Here is a 9,037-nt window from a genome sequence, read left to right as displayed (position 1 = left end):
TTTGGTGTTGTGATGAGCGGATAATTTATACGCTTTTTGGCATTGTTTTTAGTATGTTTTTAGTATATTTTAGTTAGTTTTTATTATGTTTTTATTTATTTTTATTCAAAAATCACATTCCTGGACTTCACTATGAGTTTTTGTGTTTTTCTATGATTTCAGGTTTTTTCTGGCTGAAATTAAGTGACCTGAGCAAAAATCTGATTCAAAGGCTGAAAAAGGACTGCAGATGCTGTTGGATTCTGACCCTCCTGCACTCGAAATAGATTTTCTCGAGTTACAGAAGCCTAATTGGCGCCCTCTCAATTGTGTTGGATAGTAGACGTCCTGGGATTTCCATCAATATATAATAGTCCATACCTTTCCCGAGTTTTGATGACGCAAACTGGCGTTTAAACGCCAACTTTCTACCCTATTCTGGTGTTAAACGCCAGAACTGGAATAAAAGCTGGAGTTAAACGCCCAAACTGGCACAAAAGCTGGCGTTTAACTCCAAGAAAAGTCTCTACATGTGAAAGCTTCAATGCTCAGCCCAAGCACACACCAAGTAGGCCCCGGAAGTGGATTTTTACACTAACTATCTTAGCTTACTCATTTTTTGTAACCCTAGGTCACTAGTTTGTTATAAAAACTACTTTTAGTGATTCATTTTGTACCTCATGACATTTTACATCAGAACTTGTATTTTCTACGGCATGAGTCTCTAAACTCCATGGTTGGGGGTAAGGAGCTCTGCTGTGTCTCGATGAATTAATGCAATTACTACTGTTTTCCATTCAATCACGCTTGTTTCTATTCTAAGATATTCACTGGCACTTCAACCTGATGAATGTGATGATCCGTGACACTCATCATCATTCTCACCTATGAACGCGTGCCTGACAACCACCTCTGTTCTATCTGCAATAGCTTGAGTGCATATCTCTTGGGTTTCTAATCTTAGATTAGAACCTTCGTGGTATAGGCTAGAATTATTGGCGGCCATTCTTGAGATCCGAAAAGTCTAAACCTTGTCTGTGGTATTCTGAGTAGGATCCGGGATGGGATGACTGTGACGAGATTCAAACTCGCGAGTGCTGGGTGTAGTGACAGACGCAAAAGGATCAATGGATCCTATTCCAACATGAGTGAGAACCAACATATGATTAGCCGTGCGGTGACAGCACATTTGGACCATTTTCACTGAGAGGATGGATGGTAGCCATTGACAACGGTGATCCACCAACATACAGCTTGTCATGGAAGGAGCCTTGCGTGCGTGAAGAAGAAGACATTAGGAAAGCAGAGATTCAGAAGACAGAGCATCTCCAAAACCTCAACCTGTTCTCCATTACTGCATAACAAGTATTATTTATTTTATGTTATTTACTCTTCATAAACCCAATCATTTTTATTACTAATTTCCTGACTAAGAGTTACAAAATAACCATAGCTTGCTTCAAGCCGACAATCTCTGTGGGATCGACCCTTACTCACGTAAGGTATTACTTGGACGACCCAGTGCACTTGCTGGTTAGTGGTACGAGTTGTGAAAAGTGTGATTTACAATTTCGTGCACCACATGTGTACGCGTCAGCCGCGCGTACGCGTCGCTTCTATTTCTTCAATCCACGCTTACGCGCACATGACGTGCACGCGTGGATTGCCATGTTTCACCCACCTTCTTTTCTTCTCTTCTTTCCATTTCTTTCCTTCCTCTCCTCGCTTTCCACCCCTCAATCATCACCCAACACTACCAAACACCATCCATAACCACTTCTTTTAGTTAGTTAGTTAATTGTTTAATTAGTACATTTTTATTTTATTTTCTATTTTTCTTTATAAGTGTTGGAGTATTAATATTGTTTATTGTTTCTTGCTGCTGATTATTGATGAGATGTTATTTTAACATCATTATTTTTAATTTTTATTGTTGGATTTAATTGTTGAGGTTATATTTTGTTATTTGGTTTTGAGTCTTCATGTTTAACATTTGTGAGCACCAAAAGAATGTTACTTTGCCTTTAAGCTTCTTAACTCTTTTGAATTGCATATTTTGGCCACCATGCATTCATCATCTATTGTTAGGCAATTGTATATTATCATTGCATTTTTTTAGGTGATGCTTGTTTATGGTTTACCCTTATTCACATCACTTATTTCATGCATTGAGATTGTAGAATTGTGAAATTGGATCAAAGCTTACCTAGTGACATATTTTTGAGCTTTGTAAAGCTTTGTGGACCATGCTTGCTATGTGATTGATTTCCACTTCTATCTTCTTTTTCCTAAGTTCCATAGCATTCATGTGTTTCACCTCTATGTCACTTAAGTGTTGCAACAACTTCACTATGTGTTATTGATTGTTGTGTGAGTTTCATATACTATTTTGTTCACTAAGCCTACCTACACATGAATCAATGTCCATGCATTATCCAATTTTACAATTGCTTGATTAATTGCTTGAATGCTTTCATGCCTCTTCACTACTTGTGTGGTTGACTTAACCTACAAGTCTTTTGAAGTATTTCAAGCACACAAGAATGAGTGAAATGTGTGTCTTCTTTTGTATAATTGTGACATGGTTTCTAAATACTAGGGTGTGAGTTCTAAACCGCATGCAAGTTAGGACCCACACACTTATTTTTCATTAAAGTCACACTAATTCACTCACTCAATTCTAGTGATTTACCCCATTCCAACAATCCATGCTTCCTTGCTTGTGCATTTACTTGTCTTATTATCTCCTGTTTTCTATGTTCAGGATGAGTCATCATAAGCAAAAACGAAAGCGGGAGAAGAACACGCAGCAACGGTTGACCTACCAGCTGAAGATAGCAACTAGGAAAGTTGCCGTACCCCCTTTTCTCATCTTTGGATGCACCGAGGACGGTGCAAACTTTTAAGTGTGGGGAGTTCGTCCGACCGCTCGGCATTTTTGGGTGACAAGTTTCTAATCCCAATACTTTTGCATTTCATTTTTAGGTCTTTTAGGATTTTTGGTTGCATTGCATATGTATATATTAAGCTTAGTCAAAATCATGATATTTTCCAAGGATTTTATCTATAGGGCACCCCAATTGGTTGAAAAAAATTTTTTAGAACTTTCTTGAATTGTACACTTTGTGGATCATGTTTTGAGCAAAGAACACAAGCATGTAAGTTTTGAGCCTAATTGTGTGGTTACATCATATAACCACTTATTTTCATTCTTGTGTGCATTATTCTCTTCCTATGAGTGTAATCTTTGATTTGTTTGATTCTTTATGTCCATTATTTTGTGTATACATGCATTTGTATGATTGAGGCCATTGTTCAAATAGCTCACTTACCCAAATAGCCTACCCTTTTATCTTCCATTGCTAGCCAATTTTGAGCCTATGCTTAACCCATTTGTTCTTAATTGTAGCACATTACAAGCCTAGGTGAAAAACAATAAATGTCCCTTGTTTGGATCTTTGATTAGCTTAGGCTAGTGAGAGTGTTCATCATTAGAATTTGGGAAAGTTGGGTACATTGGGTAGAGATAAAAACATGCTTTGTAGTTATGTGAAAATCTTGAGAATTGGGTACACACTCATATATTAATCACGTGTAAACCATATGTGGTGTGTGGAAAACGATCCAACACAAAACTCACCGTCAAGTGTACCGGGTCGCATCAAGTAATAATAACTCACGTGAGTGAGGTCGATCCCATAGGGATTGAAGGATTGAGCAATTTTAGTTTAGTGGTTGATTTAGTCAAGCGAACAAGAGTTGATTTGGGTGATTTGTAATTGACAGAAGCTAAATTGCATGAATTGTAAAAGGAGACGGGTAATTGACTGTAAATTTAAGGACAAAGAAAGTAAAAAAGCTAAATCTTAAAGTGCAAGTAATATAAATTGCAGAAACTTAGATTGCAAGAAATATAAATGACTGAAACTTAAAGTGCAAGAAATATAAATTGCTTGAATTATAAAAAGAATTAGGAAATGGGATTGCAGAAATTAAACAAAGAAAAGAAAATTGCAATAAACAGGAGAATAAAGGATGAATTAATTTGAGATTGATTTCAAACAGCAGAGTAAATTGGCTTGAAGAAGCATTCAGAAAATAAACAGAAAGAAAAATACAGGATCTCAGGGGTCAAGAGACTAGAAAACCAAGTCTAGATCTCACTACCTTCCTTGATCCAATTCAAAGATCAATTGCAAGAGAATTTAAGATCAGACAGTAGAAAAAGTAAATTCAAATTTCAATTTCTCAAATGGTGTAGTGAAACGAAAACAGAGAGAGATCTCAAGGTGAGATTGAGACAGAATTTCCTCAATTCTCAACACCCAAGACTCAAGCAAGATTTGCAGAAAAGGAAACAAGAAACCCAAAGAGGAAGTGAATTCAATTCTCCTCCAAGATCCAAAATCAAAGTTACAGAAAAATTCTAAAAGAGGTATGATGAGCGGATAATTTATACGCTTTTTGACATTGTTTTTAGTATGTTTTTAGTAGGATCTAGTTACTTTTAGGGATGTTTTCATTAGTTTTTATGTTAAATTCACATTTCTGGACTTTACTATGAGTTTGTGTATTTTTCTGTGATTTCAGGTATTTTCTGGCTGAAATTGTGGGACTTGAGCAAAAATCAGATTCAGAGGTTGAAGAAGGACTGCTGATGCTGTTGGATTCTGACCTCCCTGCACTCAAAGTGGATTTTCTGGAGCTACAGAACACGAAATGGCGCGCTTCCAATTGCGTTAGAACGTAGACATCCAGGGCTTTCCGGCAATGTATAATAGTTCATACTTTGGCCAAGAATAGACGACGTAAACTGGCGTTCAACGCCAGCTTTCTACCCAAATCTGGCGTCCAGCACCAGAAAAGGAGCCAAAACCAGAGTTGAACGCCCAAACTGGCACAAAAGCTGGCGTTCAACTCCAAGAAGGACCTCTACACGTACAACACTCAAGCCCAGCCCAAGCACACACCAAGTGGGCCCCGGAAGTGGATTTATACATCAATTACTTACTTCTGTAAACCCTAGTAGCTAGTTTATTATAAATAGGACCTTTTACTATTGTATTAGGTATCTTTTGAACCATCTTTGATCAGTTGTATGCTATCTTAGATCACGTTTGAGGGCTAGCCTCTCGGCCATGCCTGGACTTTCACTTATGTATTTTCAACGTTAGAGTTTCTACACTCCATAGATTAAGGTGTGGAGCTCTGCTGTTCCTCAAAGATTAATGCAAAGTACTACTGTTTTCTATTCAATTCATCTTATTTCGCTTCTAAGATATCCATTCCATAGCTTGCTTCATACCAACAATCTCCGTGGGATTCGACCCTTACTCACGTAAGGTATTACTTGGACGACCCAGTGCACTTGCTGTTTAGTTGTGTTGAAGTTGTGAACCATGGTATTGGCACCATGTTCTTGGCGCCATTGCCAGGGAAAGAAAGAGCCATGAATTTTACATAATTAAAGTGTAATCACGATTACGCGTACCAAGTTGCTCACATTGCCAGGGATTGTTCGAGCCTGGATATCACAATTTCATGCACCAAGTTTTTGGCGCCGTTGCCGGGGATTGTTCGAGTATGGACAACTGACGGTTCATCCTGTTGCTCGGATTAGGAAATTTTCTTTTTGTTTTCTTTTCAAAAATTTTTCAAAAAAAAAATCTTTCAAAAATTTCTCATCTGTTTTCGAAAAATATAAAAATGTTTTCAAAAATTTGATTCAAAATTTTTAAGAATGAATTCTAGTGTTTCATGAAGCATGTAAAGCCTGGCTGGCTGTAAAGCCATGTCTAATTCCTTTGGGAATGGGTATGTCAGGCGTGTCATGTCTGAATTACATGCTGAAGCTTGGCTGGCCATTGGCCATGTCTAGTGTTTTGGACCGGAGCTTTCATTGAAAGCTTGGCTGGCTCATGAGCCATGTCTAATTCCTGGACTGAAGCTTTAGACTAAGAATGCAAGATTCCTGGAATTCATGTTAAAAATTTTGGAATCCTTATTTTTCCTTTTTCAATTAATTTTCGAAAAATACCAAAAAAAATCTAAAAAAAATTAGAAAATCATAAAAAGCAAAAATATTTTTCTGTTTCTTGTTTGAGTCTTGAGTCATATCATAAGTTTGATATCAACTGCATGTGCATCTTGCATTTTTTCGAAAATTTCCATGCATTCATAGTGTTCATCATGATCTTCAAGTTGTTCTTGGTAAGTCTTCTTATTTGATCTTGATGATTTCATGTTTTGTGTCTTTTCATGTTTATCATATGCATTCTTGAATTCTTAGTGTCTAAGCATTAAAGAATTCTAAGTTTGGTGTCTTGCATGTTTTCTTTGCATTAAAAATTTTTCAAAATTGTGTCTATGATGTTCATCTTGACATTCATAGTATTCTTGGTGTTCATCTTGACATTCATAGCATTCTTGCATGCATCACATGTTTTGATCTAAAAATTTCATGCATTGCATCTTTTTAGTGTTTTTCTCTCTCATAAAAAAAATTCAAAAATAAAAAAAATATCGTTCCCTTTTTCTCTCATCAAATTCTTAACTGAATTCTTGCAGATATGTGATACTGTTAAGACTAATGGAATAGATCCTGAAGTCTACAGGCTCATGCTTTTCCCTTTTGCTGTAAGAGACAGAGCTAGATTATGGTTGGATTCTCAACCCAAAGACAGCCTGAACTCTTGGGATAAGCTGGTCACAGCTTTCTTAGCCAAGTACTTTCCTCCTCAAAAGCTGAGCAAGCTTAGAGCTGATGTTCAAACCTTCAGACAAAAAGAAGGTGAATCCCTCTATGAAGCTTGGGAAAGATACAAACAGTTGATCAAAAAGTGTCCTTCTGACATGCTTTCAGAATGGACCATCCTGGATATATTCTATGATGGTTTATCTGAGCTATCAAAGATGTCGTTGGATACTTCTGCAGGTGGATCTATTCACCTAAAGAAAACGCCTGCAGAAGCTCAAGAACTCATTGACATGGTTGCTAATAACCAGTTCATGTACACTTCTGAAAGGAATTTTGTAAGTAATGGGACGCCTATGAAGAAGGGAGTTCTTGAAGTTGATACTCTGAATGCCATATTGGCTCAGAATAAAATATTGACTCAGCAAGTCAATATGATTTCTCATAGTCTGAATGGAATGCAAGCTGCATCCAACAGTACTCAAGAGGCTTCTTATGAAGAAGAAGCTTATGATCCTGAGAACCCTGCAATAGCAGAGGTAAATTACTTAGGTGAACCTTATGGAAACACCTATAACTCATCATGGAGAAATCATCCAAATTTCTCATGGAAGGATCAAAAGCCTCAACAAGGAATGGTGGAAGAAACAGGTTTAACAATAATAAAACTTTTTCCATCATCCACTCAGCAATAGACAGAGAACTCTGAACAAAATACTTCTAATTTAGCAAACTTAGTCTCTGATCTGTCCAAGGCTACTGTAAGTTTCATGAATGAAACAAGATCTTCCATTAGAAATTTGGAAGCACAAGTGAGCCAGCTGAGTAAAAAGATTACTGAAATCCCTCCTAGTACTCTCCCAAGCAATACAGAAGAGAATCCAAAAGGAGAGTGCAAGGCCATTGACATAAGCACCATGGCCGAACCTGTGAGGAGAGGAGAGGACGTGAATCCCAAGGAGGAAGACCTCCTGGGATGTCCAGTGGTCAATAAGGAGCTTCCCTCTGAGGAACCAAAGGACTCTGAGGCTCATCTAGAGACCATAGAGATTCCATTGAACCTCCTTATGCCCTTCATGAGCTCTGATGAGTATTCCTCTTCTGAAGAAAATGAGGATGTTATTGAAGAGCAAACTGCCAAGTTTCTTGGTGCAATCATGAAGCTGAATGCCAAATTATTTGGCATTGATACTTGGGAAGTTGAACCTCCCTTGTTCATCAATGAACTAAGTGATCTGGATCAATTGACATTGCCTCAGAAGAGACAGGATCCTGGAAAGTTCATAATACCCTGTACCATAGGCACCATGATCTTTAAGGCCCTGTGTGACCTTGGTTCAGGAATAAACCTCATGCCCCTCTCTATAATAGAGAAACTGGGAATCTATGGAGTTCTGTCTGGCGTTCAGCGCCAGAACAGAGCATGGTGCTGGCGCTGAACGCCCAAAATAGGCAACTTCTGGGCGCTGAACGCCAGAACAGGCATGGTTCTGGCGTTCAACGCCAGAAATGGCACACAAATGGGCATTGAACGCCCAAAATGGCCACCAACCTGGCGCTGAACACCCAGAGTTGTGTGCTAAGGCATTTTTACATGCCTAATGAGTGCAGGGATGTAAATCCTTGAACACCTCAGGATCTGTGGACCCTACAGGATCCACTCAGGATCTGTGGACCCCACAGGATCCACTCAAGATCTGTGAACCCCACAGGATCCCCACCTACCTCCACTCACTTCTTCTTACCACTCTCTTTCACACAACCCCATAAACACTCTTCCCCAAAAACCCTTCACCAATCACCTCAATCTCTCTTCTCCATCACCTCTTCACAACTCACATCCATCTACTCTTCCCCATAAACCTACCTCATAAACCCCACCTACCTTCAAAATTCAAAACCAATTTCCCACCCAAACCCACCCATATGGCCGAAACCTCCCCCCCTCCCTTCCCTATATAAAGACCTCCATTCTTCATCAAATTCACACAACACATCCCTCTACACTCCTCTTGCCGAAACCACCTCTCCCTCTCCCTCTCCATATTTCTTCTTCTTCTTCATCTATTCTTTTGTTTATTGCTCAAGGGCGAGCAATATTCTAAGTTTGGTGTGGTAAAAGCATAGCTTTTTTGTTTTTCCATTACCATTGATGGCACCTAAGACCGGAAAATCCTCTAGAAAGGGGAAAGGGAAGACAAAAGCTTCCACATCCGAGTCATGGGAGATGGAAAGATTCATCTCCAAAGCCCATCAAGACCACTTCTATGATGTTTTGGCCAAGAAGAAAGTGATCCCTGAGGTCCCTTTTAAACTCAAAAGAAATGAGTATCCGGAGATCCGACATGAAATTCAAAGAAGAGG

The sequence above is a fragment of the Arachis ipaensis genome, chromosome B01 (assembly GCF_000816755.2).
Source record: "Arachis ipaensis cultivar K30076 chromosome B01, Araip1.1, whole genome shotgun sequence".
Taxonomy (NCBI): domain Eukaryota; kingdom Viridiplantae; phylum Streptophyta; class Magnoliopsida; order Fabales; family Fabaceae; genus Arachis; species Arachis ipaensis.
The sequence above is the reverse complement of the archived record's forward strand: the minus strand, read 5'-3'. Positions refer to the sequence as shown.